Source organism: Protopterus annectens, chromosome 7.part0 (assembly GCF_019279795.1).
Source record: "Protopterus annectens isolate FY-2018-M chromosome 7.part0, PAN1.0, whole genome shotgun sequence".
NCBI lineage: Eukaryota > Metazoa > Chordata > Ceratodontiformes > Protopteridae > Protopterus > Protopterus annectens.
Window position 1 is genome coordinate 1,785,313,799 of NC_056739.1, and position 21,759 is coordinate 1,785,335,557.

At 37.7% G+C, this 21,759-nt stretch overlaps 1 protein-coding gene across 1 annotated transcript in view; it reads left to right on the forward strand.

Annotated features, from left to right (window-relative positions):
- LOC122806191 (putative gonadotropin-releasing hormone II receptor) overlaps positions 1 to 21,759 on the forward strand; it is a 49,305-nt gene that overhangs the window by 23,874 nt on the left and 3,672 nt on the right. The gene's annotated exons all lie outside the window — the stretch shown is intronic.

Genomic DNA, 21,759 nt, shown 5'->3' on the forward strand with positions numbered 1-21,759 from the left:
CATTTGTCTGATCTAGACCCTCCTGAAAGATATTTGCATAACTGGGAAATTCAGTGATTGCCCCCAGCTTGCAGTCATTGGCAGACTTTGTCATCCAGAGGTCTTGCACATTAGTCTTGATTGAGAGAGAAGTATAATTTGAAAAGGAGTGGTCTCAGCAGTGAGCCCTGTGGCACACCACTAGTAACTGGCCTATTGCTGTATCTAGATTCATCCCACTTTAATCATGTGTTCTATCCATGAGCCAATTGGATATCCATCTGGTGACATAGGGATTTATGTCCAGTTTTATGAGTTTATTTATAATACCTGAGTGGGGAATTGGGTCAAATACCTTGGCCAGGTCAGGGTAGGTAGCATGTACTGTTTTACCCTCATTCATGGCCTTAGTGACTTTTTTAAAGAAATTCATTAGATTCAGTAGGCATGACCTGCCCTTGACAAAGCCAAATTGGGTTGGTTCCAGTTTTTAGAGGTTTCCTATGTCATTATTTATCAGGTCCATGATTATCCTTTCCATGGCCTTACATATAAGACTAGTCAGACTTATTTGTCTATAGTTTCCTGGGTCATTAGATGGACCTCTTTATGCAGAAGATGACTATTGCTGTCCTCCACTCTATTGGGACTAAGCCAGTTCAGAGGCTGTGGCTAAATAGAGATCCTAATGGGCCAGATAATTCCTGATTTAAGCGGTATAAGAGGCAACCTTGTATATCTTCAGGCCCCATTGAAGCTTTGTTCTTAGCTTTAGAGAGCACAATGGCTACCTGTTTTTGGGGATAGTTGGCTGTGGAGGGTATTTTTGGGGGGAGAACTGGGGGTGATGGGGAGGTGAAATTTGAGCTGAATTTGTCAGCCAGCAGATTTGCTATGTCTTCCAGCTGAATATAGGTAACATTGTTTACAACTAATTCCACACATTATTGGGTGCTGCCCTTAAGATAGTGGACATAACTGAAACATGCCTAATGATGTGACAAGTTCCCTGATTCACTTGTTTAGACCAGTGAGGGACTTTTTTCTGTCTTGTCACATTGCCTCTTATTTTTCAACAAGATTTTCTTTCTTTTGTTTTACAACCTAATAATACCAGGGGTCCACCAGGGCAGATTGTTTTTGAGGTTTCACCTTTGTTTATTTCAGTCTGGTACCGCCATTTCTATGCAGTTATTTATATGGTCATTCAGGGCTTTTGTGTATGTCTCTGCATAGGTTTCTGTGCATTCTGGATTTAGGGGAGTTTGGAAACTACCTATGCCATCCCTTAATAGGAGGTAATTTATATTAGAGAACTTCTTAAAAGTTTTTGGGGTTAGGTGGGGGGACTAACTTTACCTTTCTTTCAAGGCAGACCACTTTGTGATCTACTCATACCAGTGAGGACATCACACTAGAAGGGCTGTAGCACTCTCCCATATTTGTGAGTACCAGATATAGGATATCCGTTCACCTAGTGAGATTGAAGGCTGCTCAATGGCATTCAAATTTACAAAGTCAAGAAATCTTTGGGCCTGCATGTTAGTGGTCATGTATGCCTCCCAATTAATGGAGAGATATTGGTGAAATCACCCATGAATATGGCATTGGGCTGGATGGTCAGTGATTCTAGTTACTTCAGGTATGATGTATGGGTTTCCTGGTTTATGGTGGGGGACCTGTAGCTAGCAAACTTATGATAATGGATTTTTTCCAGAGTTAGTTGGACATGGAGTAGCTCAAGCATGTCATATTATTTGAGCAGCTTTCAGGTGTGCTTATCCTTTATGTAGATCAATATATCCCTGCTTTTTGCTCTTCCATGTCCAGTGGATGGTCAGAATGAATTAAAGGCATTATAGCCATGCACTGCCAGAGTGGCTTTTGTTGCTCTGAACATTGTTTCAGTAACTATACAAATGTCAGCATTCTCCAGGATGAGGAGGGTTTCCTGGGAGTGCATTTTCTTGTTGAAACTCATAGCATTGAGCAGTAACACCTTTAGCTTGTCCGGAATAGCTTTTGTTATGTTGGAAGGTTTGTCTGTTTGGCAATGCCTAAAAAAAGGCACTATAGCGACAGATAATGTTTTGGCCAATATCTGAAAGCTTGGAGGTGAAAGACAAAGACCATCCCTGGAAAAGCAGCATGGCCTGTCAACCATGCCCTCCCAAGATGACAAGTTTTGGAACCCTTTGGAATAACACCAGTAGTTAAGCCAATTGTTAAAGTTGATCATTTTCTGCTGGTATTGTGGCATCATCCTTGGAGATGGCAGATTGCTGCTCAATACTAGGCCCAAACCTACCTGTGACACATATTCTGAGAAGTCAATCATATCTTTCTTTATATAGTCCAAGGAGGTACATCATGGTTATTTATGCCCACATGGACTATGATTGAGTCATCTTGGTACTTAGGAGAAAGTGACCTGAGTGCTTGCATGATCTGGCAATACTGATCCCTGAAAGGCAACTAACTGTAACCTTCTCTTTATCCAGTCTGATAAGAGGAACATCAGTGTGTCTCACAATGGAGACTCCTATGACCAGAATATTAGGTTGTGGAGTGTTTCACCTTATGGGATTGGTAATTCAGACACAGTGAGATGTGTCTTTATGTGTTACGATGGGAATTGACTTGTTTGTGTCCATGCTGAGTTTCTTGAGGACTGCACCTGAGAGGCCTTTGAGATTTGGGCAAGTTGTATGTGAGCACTTCTGGATATGTGGGTCTATCTGTGTGGTCCTTTGCGGGTACGGTGCATTAAGTATGTGAATCACTGACAACCTGTTTGTTGCTTTTTGTGTCTGTATATAAGAGTCTAGCATCCAGTGTCAATGTGTAACTACACCTCTCACAAACTAACTAAGAAATGCTAGAGGCAATGAATTTTAGTGCAGAACAGTAGCCATTACAGCAGATTGAAAATGCAAATTTAAACTTTATAAAGAAGTGCAAAAAGACAATAATTAACAGTAAACGTTCACAGTATAATGAAAATAAGTAGTGTTTCTAAATGTTTGCATCTGTACAGGACAATTGCACAGTAAGCAGGTCTGTGCAAATGTGCTGAATTTATACAAGCACTGGAGATATGGAAACTGACTACTAAGCACCCTGGCCAATAAAACAACTACACTCATTCCCCTTTTGTGTGCTTCCAAACTCAGATAGACAGGATAAAAACCTACTGCCACTAGATGAATAATTCCAGTCCTCCTAATGTAAAAGAACATATCTCTACCAGCTAAATATAATTTGCCTAATTTATTTCTAAGTCATTGTACACCCTTTATAAGAAATCAGCATAACTGCATTCTTCTACAGTATAGCCCAATAACTATGTCCTTAAATTACATAGAATACTTTCTGTATTTCTAAATAATTCACCAAATCTACCTACTGAAATGGAAGGTCAGCCTGCTTGTTTACCTCATAACTAACCAACTCATAGTACTTGGCATCTTTTGGCAGTATAGTACCTGCTTTGTGTTCACAGATAATGAACTGTTACTCAACACAAGAAATTCTGTTTGTGAGCGATGGAAATCCTTGACAAATATGGAGGCCTCCTTCTAACAAAAAAAAAAAACACAGACTGTGGGCAACACACATGCACACACACACACACACACACACACACACACACACACACACACACACACGCACGCACGCACACACACACACACACATGCACACTCACAATCAACCACATTCTACACTAATCAATGCTAAAATGGCTTATGCTAACACTGAAAAAATCCTTAACAAAGCCACCTAGACCCAAGAATGTTAGACCTCAGCAAAAGTTCAATGCCCCATCACCTCCAGGCATACTTTCAACAAAGAATTGCCAAAAGTTAAAATCATTTCAAATCTACTACACCAGACCACTCTACAAATAGAAATATTTTAGTGATCTGTGACTCTTGAGTTAGGCACGCTGATTTCATTCACTAGGCTCAACAAAGACAGAGTTACTGTGAGTTGTCTTTTAGATGCTTGGACCTTTGATATTTTTAGGGCCCTTGAGACCCTTTCACCTAAAGAAAATGACTATGAAGTGGTCATAGTCCATGTGAGGGTGAATGACTTAGGATGCAAATCCCTGGGGGATATGCAGAGACAAATCAGAGCTCTGTGTGCATGTCATAAATGCAGGCAAAACTCTTGTTCTGAGTGGAAATTTTCCTTCTCCAAGAATGATGCCTACGTACAAGGAAAAGATAATTGGCTTCAGCCATTGAATAAATAGTTGCTATTACAATGTATCTTAGTATGTGTCAGCATGGAACAAGATGCACAACCATCCTAATTGCTTTGCAAAGGATGGTGTGTACCTCTTGTTCAAAGTCTTCTGCATAATGGCTAAGGTCTTTGCTGCTCCCCAGTACTTTATATAGGTAGAGTCCTGCTAATGACATCCAAACATCACTACCATATTAGACCTAATAGAGGATCACATTAAGGTTACTATCCTCAAACAAAGAAATCTCAACAAAAATCTGACCAACCTTGAAGTTCTTCTGCATTTGGAATGCATCCATATCTGTAGAATTACTGAAAACTGGTTTAAATGTTCAGAAAGCACTTCTTCTTTCACATGGCTTTCCTCCTGCCATGTCTTCATAACAAGTGGCAACTGTCCAGGTGTTTCCAAATTTGTTAGGATCACATCACCTTCAGACAAATTCCAAAAGACCCACAAACTGAACTCACTGAAATCTAATCCACACTAATCAGGACCAGCTATCAGTTTGTGGCCTGTTATAGGCCATCCTCAATGTCCCATGAAATCATGTAAGGTTCTGAACACCCTTTCACTAATAATTTGAAAAATGCTATTAAGTCTACTAATGCAGTCTTTGAACTTAAGTTAGCATCTGAATCTAAGGGCTTGCAAAGCCATTTTCAACTGCATTAGGAAACTAAGAAATAATGCCCAGTATCACTCTGAACTTTTTCATAATAGCAACATCTGCTCTGACCTAGTAGACATTGCCAAAATTTAGCAAAACAATTTAGTAGGAATTTTACCCAAGAGATGACTATCTAATACCTTTTATTCCTGAATCTAATCAATCGCCCCAGCATCACTGAAGAACATGTACTGAAGATGCTTCCAAGACCAAAAATATTTCTTCAACTGGAGCTAATAATATACCTGGCAGTTTAGTAAACAGGAATAAACAAGCCCTAAAAGGCTTTGTACTTGAGGTTTTGAATACAGCATTAATGATGCCACTCCAAAAGGTTGGTCCTACCATTGGCCCAGGGAATTATATGCCCACCAGACTGATGAGTTTTATTTATAAAACCATGGAGCATATAACTGAACTGATAAACCATGATATTAAAAATCCCATCAGGCCTTACCCACAATAGTTTGACTTTGTCAAGGGTACATCCTATCTAATTAATCTGGATAACTTCTTCAAAAGGGTACCACATGCTGTTGATAGTAGTCTTGCTGTCCAAACAATTTACCTTGACCTGGCCAAGGCATCTGATACCATCCCCTATCTGAGCATAGTTAGTAAACTCAAAGCTCAAAGCATTTCAAATCAATCTCCATGTGGTAAGATGGATAGCAAGCTGGCTAAAAGACAGAACCCCTATGGTATGGGTTGCAAGTGAATCAGAGAGTATGAAGGTGACTAGTTGTATCCCACATGGCTCAGTAGTGGGACCACTTTTGTTCAGCAATTATTTCTTTGATCTGATCACCAGATCTTGAAATAAGATCACAACTAAGTAAGTTTGTAGATGACTGCAAAATAAGAGTCATTGTCAAGGCCTCCTCTGAAGCCCAAGATCTTCAGCAAGAACTTTCACTCATAAGTACCTGATGTACTTAAAATGGACTCAGATTAAATACTAAAAAGTGCAATGTTGTCATATTTGATAACCCCTGTCCAGCAGACAGCACAGATAATATCCTACTTCAAAATGAGAATGATTCTGGGGACCTTGGAACTTGAGTTGATAATTCTCTCTCCTTTGATCATTATGTAATGACAGTAACCAGAATGTTTTTCTACTTAGTGCAGCCAGTTGCCAAAGAATATTATCCAGATCTCATGAGGTCAATGCCCTCCTTATATTCAGCATTGATTAGGGCAATTATTGAATAGAATGATCACTTTAGGAAGCACCTCATAAGACATGCCAAGCAACAAGAAAGGCCCCAGAGGTTCCTAATTAAGAAGATTACTGGCTTAAAAGCCATAAGCTATAAGAAATAATTGGAAACACTGTCTCATTATTCAGTATCTTATAAACTCCTGGGCCTTGCCTTCCATGCCATCATGCCATTAGGGACCCAGTGGTCTTGGATGTCGTGTATCTGCACAAATCAAATAGTCCAACAAACACTAGAGTAAGAGATCTAAATCTTTTCTAGCAGATAAATAAAACATAATGGAGATATAATTTTAGTACATAGCAACTCTTCCACCTCTGGAATGGACTCCCCCTGCAAATTAAGCAGTGTGATATACTATCTTTTCTCAAACAACACTTGTTTAATTAAACATGTACTCACAAAATTCCCCCCAGGCTTGACTGACCTAACCCTCCTTGTTAGAGGAGGTATTGTTTAAGGGAGGCTACCTGCAAAGAAAAATGGTCACAAGACTCAGTTGTCTTGCATTTTCCTATGATTTCTATGACTACTAGGCCTTTCAGAAAGAATTCGGGAAAATCGGGCTCTGTGCCAGGTTAGGGTTGTTATTTGAATAGTTGAGTGGGAATAGTGAACTCTGTGTAGAGAGTGTAGAATTTTTAGTAGAACAGGCAGCACATGGTCATGCTCATGCAGTCCTGCTGCAGAAAATGTAGCATTCAAAGGTGAAAACAAACTCATTTTCTGGAAGAAGATCATCATAATGGAAGTAGGTTGAACGTAGTGTGTGTTTTAATTAGCAATACATTAGGATTTTTGACAAATATTTAAGGGAGATGGATTTTGGTCAACATGGTTTAGATTGTGTTAGTCTTGTGTTAGGATTTGTTTATGGAAAAATGTTGACTCAACTGGAAATGCTTGCAGTTTTTGCAGAAAAAGTTTGGAGGACAGAGGACATCAGCCTTAATTAGACAAGTTGTTTGGGGCTAAAGAGGTTTGCATGAAAAGATAGAGTAGGTAACTACTAAGTACAAAGATGAGGGCATTATTGATTTCTGCAGCGATAAGAGTGGAGAAGAAGAGGCCCTCTCATGCTCCACAGACATCATCAAAATTCAAGGAAGACTGATTATCCAATGATGGATGATGACGGTATGGATGACAGGACAACTGAAAAGGAAAAGTTTTCGTCATGTACTAGTTCTGGAGGTCTGGCTCAGTTTATGAAAAAGAAATTCTGATTGAATATTTAATGTTATTGAGTGACTATCTCCAGTCTATAAATTCATACATGATTAATGAGGACCGTAGTCTGGGAGATGACCATATAGAGATATGATTGTATAGAGTTCTGGGAGAGATGAGAAGATGAAATTTTAGAAATAAGATTGAAACAGATTAATTGTGGCCTCAAGAGGGATAGTTACTGCAGGGGTAGCACCATTAAGAATGTAGGCATGGATAAATCTCAGCTAGATTGGAAATTGAGATTGGCAGTATAGTTTTATTCAGTGGGAGACTGGCGAGACTAATGCAAAACATTTAGCCTGGTGATGAAAAGGTCAAAAGATAAAGTGTAGGATTAACTATAGGGTGTTGGGGAGGAAGGTGTACTTTATGAGTGAAGTGTGTATGATAGAGACCTTTGTTTAATTTTTACAATAAATTAACATTTTAGCTGAATCAGACTCTATGCAGTGGCCTTGTGAATTAAGTTGGGTGGGCCTCTTATTTCAGAAGGGAATAGCCTGACTTTGGAAAGTAAGATGTATGTGAAGAATTTTTATAGAATCATAAGTAAAATGAAAAAAAAATGGCCTTCTTCTAGGATGAATCGTTTCTTGTCTTATTTCTATGTACTGAACTGTCTTACTATTGCTGCTGATGGTGAATTGGCTGTGGATTTTAATAAAATACCATGAATTTCAGAGATCGTATTTTTCTGGAAAAAAACTATGGAAACAATTTTGCTGATAGATATGGACGCTCATGGTAACCATAAAACTTACTGGTTTAGCCTTCTCATAGCTGCTGATGCTAAGCTCTATCTTCGTCTGCTAGGATCAAGTTTGAAAAGGTTATTCTTAATATGTTAGGTGTACTACAGGTGGGCATTATTCAGAGCATATCTGAGGACAACTACAGGCTAGTCCTGGACTGCATGGAATTGGTGGAGGCATTCTGGTCTCATACAGGTGGTAGTATATTATTTGGCAATAAGGAACCTGATATAAAGGCAAAACTCCCAGCAAACCTTAGAACATTTAAGACATTTTCCAAAGCTAAATATTTCCTATTAAACAATGGCATAGCTAAATCCCAAAGCACCCAAAATTCATAGAGCACTGTGGGTTATGTGGAAGTGTTTACAGAAACCTTATACAAGAATGTAGAATTGGGGAATCCATCTACACCAAGAGGTCTGTTATTAGCGGTGTCCCACAGGGCTCAGTCCTGTTTGAGCTATACTTTACTAAGTCAAGTCAAATGCAGAGGGCCTTTGGCTGATGACATTTGCTGATGATTGCAAGCTGGGTGCAATTATTGAATCCCCTAAAGGTGAATACATCCTCCAGGAGGGTCTGACACAGACAAAATAACTGGTGCCAGAACCATGGCCTAAACCTCATTGCCAAAAAAAAAACTGTATTATACCTCTTGGGAAGATGACCACTATAGCTCTCAACCTCTTGGCACAAAAAAATCAGAACATAGCCAAAAATAGTGGGGGACAAACCCTCAAAAATTGGACCAAGTTTAAAATATTACTTTTATAAAATTAGAAAGTTGTTCGAATAAAAGGTCTACTAATACCATGTATTTTCTGGAGGATATGAAGTCTGAAACTGAAATGCCTGCCATTATATAATGAATTCAGTCTTTACTGATTTGTCATAAAAATCCAGAAAAAACACAAATTTTATGAGCAACAAGCCAAAAATATCTGGCAGAAATCTGGACATTCTGCAAAAAGTTGGACAGTTGATAGGTATGACGACCACCCCTGCAAATTACAACATTGATAACACTCCCCTAAAAGCAGGCTCAGTGGTAAGGGACGAGGAAACTCAGGTTGACAGTAACTTGAGCTTTGATCACCATGTGTCCATGGTGGTGAGAAAATTCTTCTACATGGCATAACTTATAAGTAATGGTATGACATCCAGATCTTAGGAGATCATAGTCCTGCTATATTCAGCCCTTATTAGACCAATAATCAGGTAAAATGAACCCTTCAGCATGTACCTGACCAGGTCTTTGCAAAGGCTTGAGTAGTCACAGAGGTTCCTCACAAAAAATACAGGGTGTAAATAATATATCCTATGTGGACTGCATCAAAGCTATGTCCCTATAGTCTCCTACGGATTACTGAGGGACAATCTATGCCTAACCTTTAAGGCATTTTGTGATATAGCCCTGATGGGTATGCTACACAAAACTTCATCTGCAACATAAACAAAACATGTTGGAGGGACAGGTATGTGTCTCAGAGACTACCCCTTCTCTGGAACAGACCCCACATTCATGTGAAACAGAGCTCTTCCCTAAGGCTAATCAAATATAATCTGCACCAATGAATGGAAAATCGCAAGTTCACCCCTGGTTTGTCACCTGTGGCCCATATTGACAGGGGCTTGTAGATGCCCTAAGGCACAGGCATATACCAAGCCATTTTAGCCTATAGGCATGAACGGCTAGGCAGAGATTGGTTTTAGGGTCAATAACCTAGTAACCCCCTATGATCTTATGATCCTTTGAAAACCTTTAACAGCACAAGCTGACATTTTTAGATCAGATCCTGGAAGAAATGAGTATCATATAGAGATTTCACATAGATGTCGAAAACTGCTTATAGACAGCCACATTACAGGCCACATTTAATGTGGGAGTTCTAAGACCCATGCATGTTAAAAGGATTAAAGGCACATATACCTACTCTTGCCCTTGCTGTTGTGACTGGAGACCAAGGAATTAGGTTGACGTTTATAGACATTTTTAGTGATGGAAAGGGGATAATGGGTCAGATTTTTTTCCAAATGTCATTTTTTTCTGTTGATGGCAACTTGGTCTTGATCTGTAAAGTGGAAACAGAGCTACTAAGTATTTTAACCATGTTCTGAAATTTCAGAATTATGCCTAACCTTATATTTCACCAGATTATAACTCTGGCAGTTCCCCAGTCCAAATGCTTTTTGTGGATGATGCATTACAGATGTTGAAAAAGAATGGAGTAAAAAGCATAGCAGTCCAAGTGCAAAACTGGGAAGGGGGGGTTTAAAGAAATCTCTAGAATTTTTACCCTTCAGACTGAATAGGCATGATCAATATGAACGGCTTTCCACATATCATTTATATGGCTCATAAGGTAAGTGGTATATTCTGGGCATTGTTATTAAAGGTTGAAAGTCCTTTTTAAGGTATGTTTGAAAAGTCAAGGTTGTACAGGTTTGAGAGTGGTATCCTAGGATCTCAAAGCAAAGTTGGAGTTTTAGGTTATCCTGAACTTAAACGTTATCTTCCAGCATGCAATATAGTCTAAAAGGTCAAAGCCAACATAAAAAGTGAAATATATTAGGATGAGTGAGATAGAGTACTAAGTACTCAGGCAGCTGTGAGAGAACCCTGCCTTGTTCATAGGGTGATACAGGTGTTGCAGACAGAGAGCCCTGCCTTTGTTCTTAGGGTGGTACAGATGTTGTAGAAATGGTTGTCTAGGAGAATTATAAGAGATCTGTGGAGAAAAATGAAGGTTTGAAGCTCTTCCTCACATAAAGGAATAGATCATGTATTGGGAGCTCATAAGACTTTAGGCTGGAAGTAACAGAGTTGGCATACAGTAGAGATTAGTGAAATTAGCATAAAACTTCCACATTCAGTGAGTGCATGGAAGTACATCTCTACGAAAATAAAAATTATCAACTGCATGGGTTTATATTACCCTGATTTGGTATGTCTTGCTTCTTAGGTATGCCAATAGAAAGTTGCCTTCATTTTGACTTTTACAAGGTTTGATAAAGGTTGACTGTTGTATCTTTAGGTAGAAATGAACAACAGAGTGACAGTATGACCAAAATGTCAGCATTAAATCATAGCTTCCTTTATAGCACTACAGTGTTCTGATACTATTAAAAGCAGAGGCTTTGCCATGTGCTATGCACTTTAAACACATTCTCATTTTATACTCTTAGTTTCTGTCATATGCAAGTTGGCCATTCATGATATGTATTACTAATGGATCCTTCTCTGACTACTGGCATTTTTGTATAATAGCCAACAATACTGCTACATTTAGTTACTGGTATCAGTAAGCCATCAATATATTTGACATTATGCAGTGCAAATAAACATGCAGGATTTCTATTCAGGGATGGTATATTGTCTATTATATGTTTATTGCTCATATGATACCATACTCTGTAACTAGTTTACTCATTTTATTATGAAAAGTAATGGAGAAGAATAAATAAAGTCAGAGAATTGCATTATCTGTGAGTATTACACATTACACTACATTCTGACATATTTTTTCATTCAGTCAGACAATTTTGATGGTCAAAAACTGTGTTACATATTTGGTAAGAATAACAACATTTTTACCTTAATGAGTTTGTGGCAAAATGTATCTGCACAAGTGATAACTACTGGCAGAAACGAGTAATGGAATATTTATTTATTTATTTTATTTTACATTTGTTGACCGGGCTAGTCTAGCTGGATATATGTCCATTTTCAGTAGTGGCCCAGGGAAAAAAGCTCCACATAGAAGACATACACAAACAGAACATTAAACATTAATTACAGGAAGCTTGTTAGACAATAACAGGTGTTCCATGGTAACAATTTTTTATTTCCACTATGAGAAGAAAGAAAAGGATTTAGAAGTATGTGGTAGACACCCAAAGCAAAGTAATGAGCAGGAACAAGAGAACAAACTACTTAAAAATGGGATTGGAAGAATTAGTTGAAGGGTAGTAACTTGTTGATAAGATAGTAAGATGGCCAGTTCTGTTGTTCATAGGTACAATAAGTCAGCTTAGAAGGTTGTGGCCTTAAAGTTGAAGAAAGAGAGATGTAAAATGATGTTGGGCAAGACTAACAGTGAGGGATACTCTAGTCAGGGTTAGTACAGGGACATAGCCAGTGGGTTGTAAGGTATGATTTGAGTTTCTTTTTAAATAGTGAAGTTGAAGAAAGAGATGTAAGTTCACCAGGAAGTAGGTTCCAGCTTTTGCCTACAGTGTTAGCGAAAAGGGATTCTCCTGCTTTATTGTTAGGTTTTTCAGTAGTAATGAGTAGTTTGTTTGCAGAGCGTAGGTTTGTAAGATTTTTATATGGGCAGATTAGACTTGTCAGAATTGGTGTGTTACTTGGATGATAAAGGGTTTTATGGGTAATAGTTGTTGAAGAAGAATTTGGTTCTGCAGTTCCAGCCAACCCAGTTGTTTGAGATTTTGGCAGTGGTGGGATCTAACAGGGGAGCCGGTAGCAAATCTGGCAATATTATTGTAGGAGATTGCCAACTTGTTGAGGTTGTGTTTTGATAGATTTGTGTGTATAGGGGAGGCATAAAAGAGTGTTGAGATGAGGTGTGTGTGGGCAATAGAAGTTCTAGCTATTGGAGTAAGGAAAGGTTTAATTCTATAGAGGGAGCCTAGTTTTCGGTTAATTGATTTTATTGTGGTGTTAATATGAGTATCATAGTTAAGGTTGTGGTCAATTGTCACTTCTGAGTTCAGTGGTAGTGTCAGGGGATATAACTATACTATTTTTAGATATGATAGTGAAGTAAAGTGGAGTGGACTTGAGTGTGGGAGTAAACAGCAGTAGTTTAGTCTTTTTGGGGTTATGGAGGAAGCAACGCTGCAAAAACCAGTCCTCAACAAGCTCAAAGACATTTTGGATGAGGGACTGCAGTTCAGATGGCCCAGTAGCTGTGGAGATTAAAGTGGAGTCATCCGCGTATTGAATGGATACAGCATAAGGGATACTAGTAGATAGATCGTTTATGAAGATAGAGAATAGAAGAGGGCCCAGAATATAACCTTGGGGTACACCAAGGGAGACAGGAAGGTGGGAAGATAGAGTGTTGTCCCAGAGTACTGCCTGTTTCCTGTTATCTAAGCAGGACTTGAACCACTGTAGAGCTTGACTATCGAATGAAAGTGATATAAGTATATTCAGTAGTAGGTGGTGGTTAACCATATCAAATGCTTTTGAAAGATCTATAAAGATAGCAGAGGACAGGGTGTTATTGTTATGGAAATGAAATATATGTTCTTTGTCAAATAATGGACATAGAACATAAACAACTAACTTGGAGAATATGCTTTGAACTGCTTCCTAATGAAACATTGAGTCACAATTCATTATACCTGCAACTCATAAAAACGATGACTTTAAAATCCTCTCTGATCTGAACATGCTCAACATCAGATATTTATTATTTATGGTTTATATTGATTGTGCAAATAGTTTTAATTGTGTTTGTCAAGCTTTCTTGTGAATTATTTGATTGTTATTTAATAAAATATCTTCAGTAAAAAGAAAAAAGTGTTGTTATTTTTATGGAAAAAAGTAGCCTGCCTAGGGTGTAGTACAGGAATGTCTCCCGCAACCCCCTAACCTACATAAAGAAACTCCAGGTTGCACAAAGTAGGGAAAAAGAAAAGGAAAATAATTTTAAACTCACCAATTTGATGAGTTGCATCATGTTTAAACCAATGTTGTCTCCATAAATGTAGAAGAAATCGATTATGGTATGCAATCAAAATTGTCTGTGCATTAAAGCTCTAGTATTATTAAATGTGTATGAAGGTCCTCATTTGAATGAGTCAAAGATGTATCTAGTATGGACTATACTTGCAATTTCAAGGAAGTGTATAACATGAAGATGGAATACAAACACACTACCAACTTTGGAAGACTTCTACAGCCTACTGAAGACCACAGCATTGTTGGAAGTTAAAATTAAAGAACTAAGGATCCATCCTAAGCCATTTATTAACAATCCATGGAAAAAAGTCTTATCATTGATTGACACTTTACAATAACTGAACAGATACACTGTGATAACTGGATTGTTATACTTATAAAGTAATTGTATATATTGAGCTCTGTTATAGTGTCAGGCTGATGTAAATAGTGTACATAGTTATTTAAGATGTTATATACAAATACTATGGAATTTATTCAACTGTATTTGAAAAATAAATTTTTTTTGAGGAAAAAAAATGTTCTGTGCACCAGCTTTTACCATGCAAGGGACAATAGTAGAAGTAAAAAAAAAACATGAAAAGTTTAATTTCATTATTACTAAATAATTTCAAAAAGGCTGTCCTCATATTAATGTTGTAACTATTTGTGCTCCCTTTATATCTAGGGCTGTTCCCAAAATATACATACCTCTAACATGGCTCTAATTTTATAGAATGTTCCTGAATTTGTTTCATATGTTTGGTCTATTCCGCATTAAATTTGTGTTTTTCTGGAAAATCATTGAGAATTGCAGTCACTAAATAATGACAGCCATTTGAGTTTCAGATTTCATATCAATCACAAAATGCATGCTAACAGAAACATATTTTTTATGACAGTATTATAAGTATATAAGTAATATTTAATATTTGCACTTGATTTTGGACCCTCGTGTCCCATTATTTTCTGTTCTTAAGCAAAGAGACTGAGAGGCAGTGACATGTTTTCCTTCTTTACTTTTTGCCACGTATAATTATATATGAGCACGGATAACATTTTTTTTCAACTTTTAATTGTATTGTTAACCCAATTAATTCAAATTCAGATAAAGCATACAATAGAAAATATTTGGGCATAAAGTTATCATGCTGTGTTTATTTTACAAAGACTGAACAATCTGATTTATTTAATGTGTTGAATGCTTTTACTGCATCCCGAGTACATCTAATCTCAAAAAGAAATAACTCTGCCCAGCTTTATAAATTTAAGCAGACTACAGTCCAATATAAGACTAATATCCACTTGAATATGCCATTGTTAGATAATGCATGTTTGGTTATACCATAAGTACACATAGGACTTGAAAACTGACTTCTCTTGATCCTTTCTTTGCCACATAAAAGTCTTTTTCACAGTATTGACCCATGTTCAATTCCCTGGTTCTACCCATTGTCTTTCTCACAGGGTGTTTTCAACTTTCTCCTCATCCTGTAAGGCACATCATAGGAAATGGGTTTATTCTTACACAGTGTTTCTTGCAGACCTCTCCATTAACTATATTTGTTTCTTTTTCTTTACAAATTGCTAACCAGGTAAGCCCACTGAACAAGGTTTCCTTGTCAGGGGCAAACCTTGAGCACTGTTTGGCTAAATGATTCCTTAGAGTCACACGTTAGACAAACTGAGATGGAAGAAGTTAAACTCTGTACTCTTCACTACAGGAAATAGTTCATTAAATGCTCAGTGCCTTTATCATTTGTCTTTACTGCTAGACACTGTACAATATGCACTTAGAAGCAATAAACTTCATCTGACAAATAATCTATTTATTCTGCCATTGGCTGCACTGACAAAGGCCTTGCTTGTTCTTCACGTGCTGACTTATCATCATCTGAATATGGCAGCTTGTTTCCAAAAATGCTGCTTAATACTTCAAATTTGTTGTAATAGATCCTTATTAGTTATGTTTAGAATATAAAACTTACTTTTACCTACATAAACTGACAAAGATTCCTTAGCACTAAATTTAATTCAACAAAGCTCAAGAAATAGTGACAATTTTTATAAACAAATACTGCAAAGAATTACTTGTGAGCAAACATCACACTTTGTCAAGTAAAATGTAAAAAAAATATATGAAAAATAAATCAATTCCTGATTACAAACTGTCCAATGATTTGCAGCAAAAAAAACATTATTTCTTTTCCGCATTCAGTTTTCATTGATATAGAACTTGGTGTTCATTACTTTTCTAAGAACTACAACCACAACATATCAGTACAGCAATATAGATTTTAAAATGCCTCATCTAAAATAGCTTTACTGAATACAAAGAACATATTTGATAAACAGGAACAACTCCATCTACTCAAAACATCCTAACTGTACTACCAAGGCTTTCAGTATATCTACTGTACCTTCTCAGGCAGCAGATTATATCAGGGATCCTCTTCCTAAAAATAACAATTCTAGCTTTATGACTTTAGATCAGCATTCATATCATAATGACTTTCACTTTAAAAAGCAAGCATTAACATTTCTCTCAAACACCATCTAAACCTGCACCTGTTGAAGCATACCCATTTCCTATCCCTCAGCTAACCAAAACAAATTAATGACATTTAACAGAAAAATAATCTCTCCAAAGACATTACCATTCTTGTCAAATTCAATATAAATCTCTTTAACCCTCTACCTAGTTTATTCTAAACCTCCTTTCATCTAGGGGCCTTTTTAGGCTGCTAAGGAATATATCTGACCAAATCTTAAAACAGACAATAATTCTGTTCTGGTTCTGATAAACATTCCAAATTCAATCTCTAACCTCATATCCTTATGCCTTCTGTAAGTGACTACTGCCAATTTCCATCTATACCAAAATTATGTTATAAGACATCTCCACCCTCACTAATAATCTTTAGATCAAAATCAGTAAAGAAATCAAAGCCCTTTATACCAAGCTTTCTGAATCAAACTGGGAGACTCTTCTAGCTATTCAAGATGCATCCACATTAGCCTTCAAATTCTTAAATATTTACTTCACCTCCAAGACAGATACTTCCCAAAACATCCAGACATCTTAGACACCCACACCACCAGTGGCTGACTAAATATCTAAAACCTCTACAAAAATGTAGAGGTGAAGCATGTCACCACAGGAAAGCCACTCCCACTTCTCAAAGCAGGAAAACATTTCTTCCATGAAGCAATTTAGTTCAAAACTACCAGAAGATACAAAACAGTATTCTTTTGCATTGCCCCAACCACTCTGCAAGCCAAACTGTGTTACTTCCTACCTTCAATGCTGGTTGATGTATTCCTTCTAAAGAAATCTCTTCAAGGTTCGACATTATAAGTACTTCCAGAATACCATTACTACACAGAAACCAAAATATTAATATTACTTAGAAGCCAGCCATATTCTTTATTCATGCCAGCTATGCTAACCAGCATTGAAAATACCCAAGACTTTTCCTACAGTACTCTATAATATTCAGATTAATTCTAACATGAGTTCTTATGTTCCAGAACTAACTATTTGATTAAACTGCAAAACAAGACAACATTTAGTATATAGACCTGTAACTAGTTGCTTCCATAGCTATAATGATATTGATGATTCCAGACAAGAGAATAGGCCAAGTGGCAGAACTCTTCTCTTGTTTAAACCTCCCCTAAATATTTTTAACATTGCACAATACAATGCTATGTCTGTCACCAAACCTAGCACACTATTCCTAAAATTTCCTCTAATCAATAATAACTCACTTTTGTGGCTATGCCTTACCTACCACCGCTACCATCATCCTCATGATAAAAGTTTCTGCTCCTCATTCATCACATTATTTCTAACATTACAAGTCAAGAAATGTACTGATTCTGGATAACTTTAATCTTAACTTACTGGGATCTGATGCCAGTCACATTACCTAGAATTCATGCAACTCAATAAATACCCTACTTGTCCTACCCTCTCTGTAATCATCACTGTTTACTAGACTTGCTAATAATTGAGTGACCATCAAAATCTTAGACATTAATGTCCTACCTTCCTTTGGTAACCTTAGCTCCATTTACTTCATCATTACCCCCACTCTCTATCAAATATATCCTACGAATTGTCTAATTTGATCCAAAATCTCAAAATAATACCACCAAAATAAAAATCACACATCTCATTTCTAGACCTCTCTGACATTCTCTCTTCAAAATTTAAACACAGCTGTTAAAAGGATGACATTACCTTACAGACTCTCCAAAACAAATTCTTATTACTGATTACTAGATGATTTATAAACAAATCAACTAAGTAGATTGCAAAACGATGTAATCAAGTGCTTAAACTAAGTGATCATGTCTGGCACAAAAGGAAGCAAAACATCTCCCTAACCAATTGTACTAAATTTATACTTTTAGAAACTATGCAAAGCAAGCCATTTGTAGACACAAATCAAAAGCATTCAGATATAAGTAACACTCCTTACAAAACTCACCAAAATGATTCTTGCAGGAGATTAACTTTTTAACTGTCTGTGCGACTCCTACTGAAAACTCAGATATTAACTGCATTCAGTGCTCTAAACAGTATCTGACTCCCTACATAAATTCAACAACCTGCATACTCTCCCACCCATCCCCAACTCATCCTCTACCTCCCTCCCGCCCCATCTATCTTCTGCATTTCTATTTCAAATGAATCACCACCCAAAAACACTGCAAGCCTCCTTGAAAGCATTTATACAGATGCTGCATCTGGATCAAGTAATTTGAATACACAGTTCCTATTCTGTTCAAAATAATTTATAATTGTTTCCTTACTTCATATTTACAACTTTGAATCCCAGTTAACCTTATGCCCAATACATGGAAATAGGCATTGTTCAGGCCATTATTCCAGTGGCCTAAACCTACGAAAACGTCTCACTTGCACACAATATCACTTCTAGCTGCACTAAGTAAACTTCTAGAGAAAATATATCACCAAGTATCAATTTATTGGCAACAATATCACTTGCTATCACAGAAGCAACATGGGTTTTGGTCTATAAGAAGTAAAATTACTGCTCTCTGGATCCACACTGATGGAATCCTTCTAAATATGTACAAAGGCAGCCTTAGGACTGCAGTCCTTATTGAACTTATTTAGACATTCAACCTCGTATACCAGTCTTTACTCATTTTTCACCAGATCAGAATTGAGATCTGCCCATAAGCTACTCTTTTGGTCAAAGACTCCCTGTCTATGAGAACCTTTGGAGTTAAAATCGGGTTAGCTACTTTTGCAAAAGCTCCCACCCAAGTAAATATCTCACACATCTGCATACTGGCTTCACTTCTTTTTTTTTCTACTCTCTAACCACATATTCCATTGATCTTCACAATCTCATCTTATCATTATAGGTTCAGGAGTGGCCTTAGGTCAACTTGTGCCCTAGGCAAAAGGGCTCCATGGTGCCCCCCCACACAACCCAGTGACCCCATCCTGGTCTACCTACACCAAAAGAATAGTGGAAAAGACCCCCTGCTACAGAGGCACCATAAGTGGTCACCTAGTTGGCCTATGCCTAAGACCGGCTATGTATAGGTTGATAACATGGTCATTTATAGGTCTAATCCCAATCATTCTGGCATATAAAGTCAACTCCAAGAAGACCTTTTAATACTCAACTACTGGTTCAGTAACAAAAACAATCTTCTTAATGCAAATAAAACTAAATTTGTGATTTCAGCACCCATCAAAAATTAACAAAGAGCCCTAAAACTCAAACTTAACAGAACAAAACAACCTATTAATAGAAAATACCTCCACTTTCAAGTATTTAGGTATATGGTTATACTAAATATTTAACATTCAGATCCACCTCAGGAAAATTAGAACAAAAAAAGTGAATCACCTTCTAAGATAACCAATTACCCCTCTACTCCAACTAGAGACACTATAGGCAAAGATATATTATTTGCCCAAACAGAATATGAGCTACTAATTGTAGCCACTGTATCGAAGAAGAGCTGCACACCCCCACATACACTCTGTAGCAAAATCTGCCCGTCATAGCATACTTCCCTAAAAAGAATACCATTGCTACTCCATTAAAAGGATAATGGGCTGCATGAAATAATAGTATCTTTCTTTCATCTCATGTATCATAACACTGAAACTCCATTTGGTGCTGAAATTATGCCTATTACCCTCATCTACAGCATCAGAAGCCAATCCTTTTTAGTAGTATCATAACTGGGGGGGGGGTCAAAGATGCTAAGTGATGCAATTGGTCTGCCTGTATTCTTGAGCAAACAAACATATTTTTGTACATTCTCTGCCCACTTAATGGAAGACATAATGGCATAACCAGTTCATGCTGAAACCCCATACATTTTCTATTATCTTCATTAAAATTTCACCATAACATATCCATGATGCTGCCCTTCAGTGCTCTTACAAAATGATCAGTTAAGTAACTGTGCTTTTTTTCAAGCATTCTTTTAGAGAAATAAATAACCCTCACAGGTAAAAGAATAGGCTTTTACAGAAAGGTTCACCCCAAAGTGCTAATAGTGCTAGCTGCTGTACTCTAGAAGCTCTACAGAGATAACTAGCAATTCAGTGACTTGCAAGAACATCTCACTAATGACAGTTGCATATCTCAGAATTGATAACCTAATAGAAAAGTAGTGTTAGCGTTCTCCTTATCAGCCCTTGGAATGTTGTTGAACAGATGCCTTGAGACAGACAGACAGACACACACACTCACGCATGCATGCACGCATGCATGCACACACACACACACACACATACACAGACACAGACACACACACACACACACACACACACACACACACACACACACACACACACACACACACACACACACACACACACACAAACACACATGCACGCAGCCTTGCAGTATTTCCCTGATGTGATGCTAACCCCACCTGCTGCCATAGACAGCAAAGAGTAAACACTATAACAGAATTTGCATTCATTCTCCACTGGTCTGTTCAGAAATAATGTGATTCACCTTCATAGGTTCATAGGTAGGTACTAGGCTATTGGCCCTAAGGCCTATATAAGCCTATTCAAAGGTACCCTGGCTTTGGCGACCCAAGAAAAATTATTTTCCTGTGCTACTTTCGAGCAGAGCCACAGAAGTGATCCCCGTGGTGAATTTCCTATCTCCCATCCAATCATCAAGATTTTTCTTGAAGAGTGCTAATGAGGTGCTTTGTTTGATATAGATAGGTAGTTTGTTCCAGAGTATGGGAAGTCTCTGGGACAGGAATCTATCCCTCCAGCATGTTCTGTTTATTGTGGTGATGAAGTTTAGGTCTCTAGAGCGTGTAGCTCATAGGGATTGGGATTTCTTTAAGTGGAGCATGTCTAAAAGCTCTGGGTTTGACATAGCTTTGTTTGTTAGGCAGAGATCACCTCTGAGTAGGCGAAATGCAACGGAGTAAAGCTGCAGTTTTTTTAGATGGTCTGCATAGGACATCTCTTTGAGACTGGTAATCCTCTTTGTGAGGTATTTCTGTGGCCTTTCCAGTTGTTGTAGATGTCTTGTGAGGTACATACCAAAAGGGGCATTGTACTCTATAATGGGGCTAATTAGTGATGAGTAGAGGGGAACAATGACCTCTTTTTTCCTGAATGACAAACCTTTTGTGATGAGGTGTGCCACGTAGAAAGATTTCCTGACTACTGTGGCGATGTGATTATCAAAGGAGAGACTACTGTCCACCTGTGTCCCAAGGTCTCTTATCACACTTTCAGTGTTAAGTAGACTACCACCTATGTGGTAGTTCATGGGTACTGAGTTTTTACCAAAAGGGATGACAATGCACTTTTTGGCATTGAACTTGAGGCCATGGCTTCGACACCAGGCATCTGTCTCAGCGAGGCCCTTTTGTAGGATGTCCACATCTTTTGGAGTTTTGATTATGGCTCCTAGTTTGCA